Source organism: Bos javanicus, chromosome 16, assembly GCF_032452875.1.
Source record: "Bos javanicus breed banteng chromosome 16, ARS-OSU_banteng_1.0, whole genome shotgun sequence".
In the NCBI taxonomy this organism is placed as follows: Eukaryota; Metazoa; Chordata; class Mammalia; order Artiodactyla; family Bovidae; genus Bos; species Bos javanicus.
In genome coordinates this window covers 1,173,185-1,184,162 of record NC_083883.1, presented here as the reverse complement: position 1 = coordinate 1,184,162, position 10,978 = coordinate 1,173,185, and the positions used below count along the sequence as shown (strand labels likewise).

Below are 10,978 nucleotides of genomic sequence, written 5' to 3'. Positions count from 1 at the left end.
CCATCACCAACTCCTAGAGCTTACTCAAACTCATGACCATCGCAGAGGTGATGCCATCCAACCATGTCATCTTCTGTCGTCCCCATCTCCTCCTGCCTTTAATCTTTCCCAGTATCAGGGTCTTTTCTAATGAGTCAGTTCTTCATGTCAGGTGTCCGAAGTATTGGAGTTTCAGCTTCAGCATCAGTCCTTTCAAAGAATATTCAGGACTGATTTCCTTTAGGATTGACTGGTTGGGTCTCCTTGGAGTCCAAGGGACTCTCAAGAGTCTTCTCTAACACTACAATTCAAAAGCATCAAATCTTCAGAGTTCAGTTTTCTTTACTGTCCAACTCTCACATCCATACCTGACTACTGGAAAAACCATAGCTTTGTTGGCAAAATAATTTTTCTGCTTTTTAATATGCTGTCTAGGCTAGTCATAGCTTTTCTTCCAAGGAACAAGTATCTTTTAATTTCATGGCTGCAGTCATCATCTGCAGTGATTTTGGAGCCCCCAAACATAAAGTCAGCCACTGTTTCCCCTGTTTCTCCATCTATTTGCCATGAAGTGATGGGACCAGATGCCATGATCTTAGTTTTCTGAATGTTGAGTTTTAAGCGAACTTTTTCACTTTCCTCTTTCACTTTCATCAAGAGGCTCTTTAGTTTTTCTTCACTTTCTGCCATAAGGGTGGTATCATCTGCATATCTGACGTTATTGGTATTTCTTCCAGCACTATTGATCCCAGTGTTTGCTTCATCCAGCTCAGCATTTTTCATGATGTACTCTGCATATAAGTTAAATAAGCAGGGTGTCAATATACAGCCTTGATGTACTCCTTTCCCTGTTTGGAACCAGTCTGTTGTTCCATGTCTGATTCTTACTGTTGCTTTATAACTTGCATAGAGATTTCTTAGTAGGCAGTTAAGGTGGCCTACTATTGAATTTATTCATTTTTTTTTTTTATTGGAACCCTTGCCTCTTTATCATGTTATCTTCCCCAGTGCATATAATGAATAAAATTTTATGAAATAAAAGCAATTTTACTAGTGAGACTTTCCTTGCTGTCCAGTGGTTAAGACTGCTTTTTCACTGCAGGGGGTGCAGGTTCAATCCTTGGTTGCAAAACTAAGATCCCAAAAGCCATGAGACACAGTCAAAAAAGTTTTCTTTTTATATTGACTGTTTTAAATTCAGATTATGTGTTCATAATAGGTAGCAACTGTTTCTTTCTCTTGAAGTTTTTGGCTTATTCTTCAGAAGGGTACCATATTATGCACAAGCCTATTTAAAGATAACTGCCATATGATCCAGTAATCCCACTGCTGGGCATACACACCGAGGAAACCAGAATTGAAAGAGATACGTGTACCCCAATGTCCATCTCAGCACTGTTTATAATAGCCAGGACATGGAAGCAACCTAGATGTTCATCAGCAGATGAATGGATAAGAAAGCTGTGGTACATATACACAGTGGAATATTACTCAGCCATTAAAAAGAATACATTTGAATCAGTTCTAATGAGGTGGATGAAACTGGAGCCTATTATACAGAGTGAAGTAAGCCAGAAAGAAAAACACCAGTACAGTATACTAACACATATATATGGAATTTAGAAAGATGGTAACAATGACCCTATATGCAAGACAGCAAAAGAGACACAGGTATATAGAAAAGTCTTTTGAACTCTGTGGAAGAGGGCGAGGGTGGGATGATTTGGGAGAATAAACATGTATATTATCATATGTGAAATGAATCTCCAGTCCAGGTTCGATGCATGATACAGGGTGCCCGGGGCTGGTGCACTGGGATGACCCAGAGAAATGGGATGGGAAGGGAGATGGAACGGGGGTTCAGGATGGGAAACACATGTACACCTGTGGCAGATTCATGTCAATGTATGGCAAAACCACTACAATATTGTAAAGTAATTAGCCTCCAATTAAAATAAATAAATTTATATTAAAAAAATAAAGATATTGTGAAATATGGTGGATTAAAAAAATGCAGCCTGCAAATATCAACTTTATCAAAGTCTGGCTTGTAAAATACTATCTCAAAAATATATACAGTCTGAAATCCCTTGATTGGTAAGCAGTTAACATTTCTAAAAAAGGGCATCCTCTGAGGGCCAGAGATGGGAACTAAAGCAGATGGATGGTGAGATGATAGTCTGACTGCTGAGGCGTGACCAGTAAAGATAGTGTGGGTGGAGAGTCTAAAGTAAATGATAAACCCTAAGGTAGTTGAATAGTGTGTGAGAGGATGAATTAGAGAGCAAAGTCTTCTGACAGTAAAAAGGTGTACTGGGTTATAAATCCAACTCCACTCATGGCAGTAAAGAAACTAACTTTACAAGAAGGGTTTTGTCCACAGAAATCAGTAGTGAGGTGGGACTTGTGACATCTGGAAATTAGACCATTAAGGTTCTTTTTGGGTATCTGGCCAAGATTGAAAATGGTGTGGCCAGCATGGGTCACTGTGAAGAAATCTCTGCTAAGCTCTAGCAGGAGGGAAGGCAGGGTCAGGAGAAGCTAGTCCTTAGGGTTCTGGGCAGAGAACTCCAGATATGAACTGCAGCTGAGATGTGCAACTAGAATCTCTAAGACTGGCATACGTGCATGCTAAGTCACCTCAGTCGTATCTGACTCTGCAACCCCGTGGACTGTAGCCTCCAGGCTCCTCTGTCCATGGGATTCTCCAGGCAAGAATACTTCTGTGGGTTGGCATTCACTTCTCCAGGGGATCGTCCGAGCCCAGTGAGCTGGCTATAAAGTGAAAGATGAATCCTGCAGAGTCCATCTCGTGACCTTATGTGATAAACTACACCATCATTTCTTTCAGTACCAGAATTTAGTGCCTGATGAGGAGTTAGTTGGCTAAGGTCACAGTTCTAACAAGTAAAAGATAGTATAAAGATTTGAACTCAGGTCTACTCACTTCAAATCTTATTACCTTAAACTCTCTTCCATCTTCATCATTTTCTTGAAATGAGCATAAATCGAAAAGAAAACAAACAAACAAAAACAACCCAGGTTTCCTGATCCTCTGTAAACACTATTAAGTCAAAACTTTGAAAAGATAACGATATAAAAGGGATTTTTTTCCATTACATATATATTTGAAAAATGGTCAGTGAAGCTAATTTTACATGGTATGAATGGACTTCGTTATTATAATGATCAGACATGTCCAACTCATTGCAACCCCAAGAGCCATAGGCTCTTCTGTCCATGGAATTTTCCAGGCAAGAATACTGGGGTGGGGTGCCATTCCACATCCCAGGGAACCTTCCCAACCCAGGGATTGAATTCACAACTCTTGCATCTCCTGCACTGGCAGGCTGATTCCTTATCACTGACACTGAAACAGGAAACCAGGTTCTGTTCTTGGATCCGAGGAATGAACTCCACAAACTAGCAAACACTCACACAGGCAAAGTTTATTTTAAAAGATAGAGATGCAAAGCCCTTAGCATAGATACTGACAGGGGGTGAAGAGCCCCCAAAAGGTGGGGATTATAACAGCTTTATATATTTATTAGTATTGATATGTACATTTTTGGTTGACTTGTAACTTTAATATGCATAATTTTTGACCAATTAGTTTAAACTTCACAACATCCAGTTTGTCATTTTTATGGCTCTCTTGGATCCCCAAGTTTCTCAGTTTTTCCAGACATTGTAACACTGTTCCTTGACACTTTCTTAAGACCCCAGGCCACTATTTATGGGCTAGATATGTATGTTTAGAAGATAATTGTCTACCTTTTCTCCTTGGTAGACTAGATAGCAGTTCATGATTGTATTTCCTGGATCTGAATGTTTTATGACTTACCAGACCAGGAAGGCATTCCTCTGAATGCTTGGAAATTGGAAAAAGGAGTGAGATGCTTACTTAAGAAGAAACAAATTGAAATTGAAAAAAAAAAAAAAAACAGAAATTGAGGTTTCAAAGTCTTACACTGTCTAGAAATTTCTACCTCAGCACCACCTGAGAAGCCTAATGTTTGCAGATATAAATACTTTCACATGTTCTTAATAAATATCATTGGGTTGTCAAGATCTTTAGACAGTGATTGAGAGTTCCTGATATGTGCTATATTCTATGAACTATAAATAATTTGAAATCATGAGAGAAAATATTGAAGAAACAATAAAATACATTTGTCTAAAATTCCAATTCATATTAGAATTCGAAGGAGGAGGGAGGAGGGTTCAGGATGGGGAACACGTGTATACCTGTGGTGGATCATGTTGATATATGGCAAAACCAATACAATATTGTAAAGTTAAAAAAAAAAATAAATAAATAAAAAAAAAACAAATAATCTGCTGAAAATTTCAAGTTTTTTAATATATTGTTTCCTTCAAATGATATCTTGATTATAAACTCATCAGCACCAAAGGGATATTGAACATAAGTGAACAGGACCTAACCTAAATAAAAATCTGTATAAGCAATTGCTCTCTCCTCCTAAAATTATAAAGAGTGCCTCCATGTTCCTTTCATGGCCACAACCTAAGATAAAATGAATGCTTCTGAGAACTTTAAATTGTGTTGTTTTCACAACTGGATTAATTGCTAATTGAATACAGGCAGAACAGAATATGCAATTAATTAAGCTTTTGGAAAATATTTCAGGGATTAACTAGCATACAATAATTTAGCACTACACAATTGTGATAACCACTGTTAAAATTTTGTTTAGAATATTATTCCAATTTATTTCATACTTTCACAGATAACATAATCACTATATATAGCATGCTAATATAACTAATACTTTGTTCCTCCCCTGCAAAGGGAACTATATTTGTGTTAATATATGATTTAACATATATGGTTTATGATTTAAACTATATTATGGGGCCCTTCAGTTTATTTGTTTACTTATTTGCATTATTAACTAGTGTAATTTGTTGTAAAACTCTTCATTCTGCCTTAATTAGGTCAGCACATCCCCTGATCCTCCAAAAGACACCAAAGGGGACTCCTGTCTCCCTACTGGGTTCATAGCATTACACTAGTTAATTCCTGTCTCTGACTCTCATTTCCATACAGGGCAAAAGAAAACATATGCAAATAGATTTCACCTAAAGTGAACATGGTAGGATAAAATCAAAGAAAAGAGAAAATTTTTGGATCAATTTACAAAGGTTCAATTTTATATTAATTGTTCTGGCTATACTCATGCATTTGTTGTTCAATAAATATTTTTAAATTGAATTCTCAGGTCAAACACTGTAAGTGGCACAGTAGAAAAATGGTGAACAGGATAGCAAGTGTCATGCTTTTATGGAATATTTAGACATGGAGGGAGATTTCTTATTTATTCTTATTTATTTATTCACTACTTACTTCCATGTGTTATGATGGAATATTTACAGGGTGATACAAGTGCATAAAAAGGGTACAAACAAAACTAATTTGATACAGTCACACTCTCTCCTGACTGAGCAAGTCTATTAAGTTATTGTTTAAAAAAAAAATGGATCCTTTAGGGAAGTAAGTTTAATTGACATGGATAGAGCAGTTGCTCTTCTCATGATACCTCACTAGGGCCTCTCAGGAACAGAGAAAATAGATGTAAAAAAGATCTTTTGTGCAAAACAGCAAAGAGACTCTATTGCTACTCTTCCTTAGTTTGGAGAGAAGATTAAGATCATTAAGGCCTGCTCCCTACACTCAATTTAGGCACAACTGAAAATAATGGGAAACTTTCAGAAGGTTGTACTGGTGGGTTATAGGAACTTATGTCAAAGTACTAGAGCTTCAGCTCTCCGAATCTTTAGAGATTTAAAGAACAAAGGTCAAGAAACAGGGCAGAAAAGCTGTCAGCCTCGGTTTCATCATTTCTTAAGAAAGAAATTTTCTGCTAATCATTTTCCTGAAGGCATTTCTTACATATTTGTTCCTAAGGCTGTAAACTAAGGGATTTAACAGAGGTATAATCAATGTATAGAACACAGAGGTCACTTTATCAATAGTCATTGAATGGCCAGTGCCAGGGCGCAAATAAATGAAGATCAGGGTACCATGGTAGATAGAGACCATGGTCAGATGGGATGCACAAGTGGAGAATCCTTTTCTTCTTCCCTCGGCAGAACCTGTTTTAAGAATGGCTGCTATGATGAGGATATAAGAGAGGAGAACTGTTAGAAAGCAGAGCGCTTCCACTAAACTAGTGAAGACCACCAGTACAACGTCATGGATGTAAGTGTCAGTGCAGGACAGAGAGAAGAGTGGCGAGATGTCACAAAAGAAATGGTTAATTTCACTGGAGCAGAAAGACAGGTGAAAATATTTGTGGTGTGGACAATTGAGCTCATGGTGCCTCCCAGAAACGCTCCAATTGCAAGCTGGCAGCAAATCCTCTTGGACATAATAACGGTGTAAAGCAGGGGTTACAGATGGCTATGTACCGGTCATAAGCCGTGACAGTCAAGAGAAAAGACTCTGTGTCCACCAAACAGCAGAAGAAATAAAACTGTGCAGCACAGCCATTGTAAGAAATGGTCTTCTTATCAGAAATTAAGTCCACAAGTAATTTGGAGGCAATGACTGAAGAGCAGCAGGCATCTATGAAAAACAAGATGTGAAGAAAAAAAGTACATAGGGGTGTGCAAATGGGGACTGGTTGTGATTAATAAAATCATCCCAAGTTTCCCCATGAGGGTAACAGAGTAAATGGACAGAAAAACAGGAAAAAGAACACTCTGCAGTTCTGGGTGGTCACTGAATCCCAAGAGAAAGAACTGTGTCTTCACAGTGCTCTTCTCCACCTCCGTTCTCTTCAGGGTTCCTGGAGGTTGGAATTTTGACAGGGTACTGATTGGGATGTTTATAATAACCTGGAGAGTCATAAAAAATAAATATGAAAACAGCTAAAGTAATTAGAACATAAATTCTAAATCCACTTGGGCATCCTGGTAACCCCTAGGCATATGAACAGTAAGCACAGAAAATGTACATATTTCCAGTTGAACTGATAACTTACAACTTCTATTCCTTAAAGCTATCATTTTCCACATTAAATGACACATCAAACCAGTGGGTGAACTCTAACCTCTGAACCTCTTACTTTCAGTTACTCTCTCATCTTTCACCAGTGTGAATGATCATGGTTAATCACATTGCATATAGCAAACTCTGAGTAATTCACTTCTGTTCCATTTTGCAGTATTTTTTTACTTGCACAACAAATTAAAGTATTTCTATTTCAGTTGAAACCTTGCCTAGTTAGAGGAGTCAAAGTACTTTATCTCTCATACATTGAGAAGCAACTTTGCCTCTGAGGAACAAAGGAACTTCTAAGAGTTGCTTGTAAAATAGAAAGAGAAAATACTCAGAATTAGTTACTGAATCAGTAACAGAATTAGTAACTGAATCCTAACTCTATTGCTCAGCAGTTGCAATTCTTTAGGCAGGCCAAGTAATCACTAAGTTTAAGTTTCATCATCATTAGTATGAGAATGACAGTGCCTGTCTCATCAAATTATATGTTAAATGAGTTTTCTTCTACAGTTAAATATCTTTAGCATCTCATTGATTCACTGTTCTAAAGTTGGCAACATATTAATAGTAGTTAGTACATCCATTTTTTATTTTTTAGATTATAAGCCAAGCTGTGGAATCTAACTACAGAAATTTTCATGCTTGGACAATTACTGAATTAATCCAGGCAATATAATGAGTATTCAGGAATATTTCAATGCTTAACGATAAATTGTAACAGATATTTAAAAAGGGTCACCTACCCACTTCTCTTAATGATGTCTGCATTCTCTTGTTATTGCACTAGTCTACAGTTCTGTAAATTGTAAATAACCCGGAGAAACACACATGATACTTGTTTATAGACAGGTACATTTTCTTTCCAGCATACAGACAACTGATTTGCTCTGTAGTGGAAAGGCAGTTTTGTATCTATTATCAGTTTATTTGTGAATTCCTGATTTATAATATTGTGTGCCGAGGTCCAGCCCCGGCTGATCCAGAGTATTCAAAGTGGGGACAGCGTCGGCGAGGATCAGGATACAATAGCTTCAATTAGATATTAATTAGAGATATAAAGAGTAATAGAATGAGGATAGCTCAGCAGGAAAATTCAGTGGAGAAAAGAGGCCGAGTAGCTTGGTTTACACGGGAAACCAATAAAACTTCAAGACAAGAAACTTGCACCACTTACGTAGGCCGCAGGCGTCCTTCTGTTCTCCTAAAGGAGAGGAGACACTGAGGCCTCCCCGGTCGGATCTTAGAAGCCCAGGCATAATTAGTAAGCATGGCAGGCTCTGCGCTCCAGATGGAGATTCAGCCAGAGTTTGAGAGGGAGAGAGAGACATGGGGAGACCGGTATTTTGAGGAACTGATCCCAATTCTTTATTTTCCAGAGTCTGTTTTTATACACTGAGATGTTATACAAAAGTCACGCAGGGTCAGCAGTCCTGACTTTTATTAAAGTCAGGTGCTTCATACAAATGTATACAGAGGTCTTAGGGGTGTTACATCATCTTCTGGCCAGGGGGGCCTGCTGACAATTTATGACCCTCTCCTTGTGACAGCGGTCAGTCAACCAGAACACTTATTTCTCCAGGGGTGATTATTTTTGAAACAGACACCACCTTCTGAAGGTAACAGATAAAGTTACATTCCTATAGGGTGAGGGTGTAGTGAGTTTTAATTAAGGAAAGAATTTACTTAGCCTAAGGTCCAACGTGATTAATATCAAAGGTTAATACTTATTTCTTCTATATATTCATTAATGTGTATAAGGACAGGGGATGTGGAGACTTAGCAGTAAACATTGGCTCAACAAATGAAAAACCCTTCACCAATACAATTTCCAATCAGCCCACTATACTTATACTAATAGTTTTCTAACTTCTCTAAAGAACATGTTTTTAGAAGGTTTAAAGCATCTCGTGCCTCTCACGGTTGGGAGGCTGTGAGCAATCACATGTGGCTGGACAAGCCTGTCAGGCAGGCTAAAGAAACTTCAGAGGAGTTTGTAGGTTGAAACACTCCTATCACGCCCAGGAATTATTATTAACTGGAGCTCTAAGTTAACTCCTTCTCCGAAAGAGGTGGTGGGGGACAGACCCCCATAAAGTCAGAGGTGTAGGTGACAGCACAAAGTAGTAAAGTAGGCAGACTCCGGTTTTGGGGGTAGATGCTCGAGAATTTCCAGGGGGACTCCTTTGCGTATGCCGAGCCTCCTTCCTCATGACCTTTTCCATGGGCGGAGGTCCTCCCACCAGCTCCCCGCAGTGATTCTTTGAATTATCTTTTGTAACATTTATAGCATCTTAATGAGCAAAATACGTAAAATCTCTTACATGTGCACATTTTATATAAGTATAAAGTTCATATGTATATATATAGTGAAAGTGAAAGTCGCTCAGTCATGTCCGACTCTTGGTGACCCCACGGACTATACAATCCATGGAATTCTCCAGGCCAGGATACTGCAGTGGGTAGCCTTTCCCTTCTCCAGGGGATATTCCCAACCCAGGGATTAAACCCAGATCTCCTGCATTATAGGCAGATTCTTTATCAGCTGAGCCAGCAGGGAAGCCCGTATATATATATATATATATATACATACATACATATATATATAGAGAGAGACATACATACATATATATATATATTTTATGTCATATATAATGTTGTATATATATATAATGCATATATAATTCTTCCTTAACAATCTACATCACACAGCTCCTACAAGTTCAGCATTTGCATAATGTCTGATATGAATATATTTTCATTTTATATGCTCTATCTCAGATTATGATCTAACCACATTACCAAAATCTTATCCTCCTCTTTTTTCTCAATTTATTCCAGATTTTTAATAAAATTTAATGTCTTTTAAAACTTTTCATACATTTAGAATTAATAGGCATAATGCAACTATTTACCAAGCTGTTCTTTGGGTATAGAAAATGAACTATGGATACAATAATGATTGTGGATTCTGGTTACTTAATGTCTATTTTTCTACATTTGTTCTGTTAGCTAAATTAACAGCTTCCCAGGTCACTCAAGTAGTAAAGAATCTGTCTGCTAATGCAGGAGATGAAAGAGACAAATTACAGTGTGAAAATCTGGCATGGATACATTGCCATCTTATAATTTTCAAAGTACTTTCTCATCTAACTTAATTCTCACAGCTCTTTAAAATATGTTGATCACCTCTACTGAAAAGGAACTGATTATTTCAACCCAGTTAACAATCCAGGATTGCGTAACTTTGCAATCAAAGAGTCAGGGCCAGAGTTTGGACATTCTGGATCACTGGGCACGCTTCAATAAATATTACTTCCTCAGAAATGGAAATGTTAGAGACAGTGGTACTTAAAAGATTAGTATAACCAAGACAGTTATTCCCCAAAACTCAATGTGCTGAATTGGATATAGGGATATTAGCTTAAAGCTAGCATAAATCTTGATTCAGAGTTTGTGCTCCAATAGGCAGGTTTACATCTTTTGACACAGTATCTGAGAAGATGTGCTGTGGTGGTTGAAAGCATGGATGATAAATCCAATGTGCCGGGCTCTTCCACTTCATATTTGTATGACTTCAGCAAAATTTCAACAACTACAAGATTTCATTTTATGATATGTAAATTATGTATTATAGTGACACTTGTCTACAGGGTAATGATGAGGATTAAATGAACTAATATGTGTATTTTCAATAGTGTTTTTCACACAGTGAATATTCAATGTGTGATGTGTGTGTGCTTAGTGTGTCCAACTCTTTGCAACCCCATGGATTGTAGCCCATGAAGCTCCTCTGTCCATGGAATTTTCCAGGCAATAATGCTGGAGTGGGTTGCCATTTCCTCCTCCAGGGGATCTTCCCAACCCAGGGATCAAACTCAAATTTCTTCTGCCCCCTGCATTGACAGGCATATGCTTTACCACTGTGCCACCTTGGAAGTTAATATTATTAAGCTATTGAGACAAATTTGAACTTCT

General features: G+C 37.8%; 1 pseudogene; it reads right to left on the bottom strand.

The window, feature by feature from the left end:
* Positions 1 to 5,845: 5,845 nt before the first annotated feature.
* Positions 5,846 to 6,889, bottom strand: LOC133227392 (olfactory receptor 5I1-like; annotated as a pseudogene).
* Positions 6,890 to 10,978: the final 4,089 nt, after the last annotated feature.